The sequence below is a fragment of the Pteropus alecto genome, unplaced genomic scaffold (assembly GCF_000325575.1).
Source record: "Pteropus alecto unplaced genomic scaffold, ASM32557v1 scaffold95, whole genome shotgun sequence".
NCBI classification, from domain to species: domain Eukaryota; kingdom Metazoa; phylum Chordata; class Mammalia; order Chiroptera; family Pteropodidae; genus Pteropus; species Pteropus alecto.
The window spans coordinates 11,622,863-11,624,191 of record NW_006441071.1 but is presented as its reverse complement, the minus strand read 5'-3'; positions in this window follow the sequence as shown (position 1 = coordinate 11,624,191).

Below are 1,329 nucleotides of genomic sequence, written 5' to 3'. Positions count from 1 at the left end.
GCAGGAAGTTTAATTTTAGCTTCTTTGGGACATTTTGATCTTGAAAACTACTAAAGCATATCTGATAAAAGTGCATTTCTTTACCAGAGCTCAGAGAATTACATTTATCTAAATTCAGATTATTAAAGTGTATTTTAGCCACTTTAGTATAATTGTATATGTGGAAGGGGAATGACTCATGCAGTCTTCTCAGTGAAAGTCTAGTTAACTCTGAAAAGATGCCATTACTAAGTGAGCTATAGCTCATTGTTTGTATACAAACCAAATCACATTTATCCTTTTTGGGGACCTTTAACAAAACAATTCGATCTACTTTTAGTACATGAAAATATTTCTACACTGCGAGTTTTTTCCTGAGGGGAAAAAACATGATTTGAAAATGGCAAGAGATGAAACAATCTTTTTCATATAATGCTTTGGTAATTAACATTTTTACATACAAGAAATGTCCTGTGAATATTTAAAGAGCATTCATCAGTGATAAAGACCAGTAAACCTTGATATCACGCATTTGGACACATGCTATGTGCTATAAGGACTTTACAGCTTTTATCTTATGTCATCTTTACTAAAGCCCTTTAGGAGTTTCACAAATGAGGAAATTAAGGCAGAGAGATTATAAAATTTGCCCAAGTCTTCGCAGCCTGCAAATGGCAGAGTGGACATTTGAATCCAGGTGCATCTAACTCAGAGCAAGGCTCTCAGCTATTCTGCTGTCTCCCAAATGGCAGAAGTCCTGCTCCTACTATTAAACATTAGTTACTATTGCCAAGGATTGCCGAGGGGCATCTTTAAAGTGCAAGCATCAAGTGCAAAACACTCCCAAAGTTTTTCTCTTTAGGAAAGAGGTCAATTGAAAGCGGAAGGTGATCTGAAATATTATCGACAGTAGCAAAACCTTAAAATTAATCTATACTTTTTGTGCAATAGATGGTCTTTAAGCAAGCATCTTTTAGAAATAGAATATGCATAATGCAATCTGCATTTTAAAAAGCATAATGTCTTATAGGGATATAGGTGCCCTGCTTGGCACACAGAGGGGGACGGGCATGCACATGTGCACACAAGTGAACACACACATGCTTGCACCCTGGGGATTGGCCCTGCTACCACCTGAGAGAGAGGGAGGCAAAGAGTGTGCTTGTCCCATCTCTAGCCTTGTATAGAGGCCTCTTAAACTGGGAGGCTCAAGCCTGATGACCTGAGTTAGCTCACTGCATAATCCTCTCTTGAGGATGTAACTAAATTGTGGTGGAAGCTTGGATCACTCCCCTTCATTCTCTCCCCCACCCAAATAGCCCATAAAGCTGGCAGATGAGCAATGCCTAC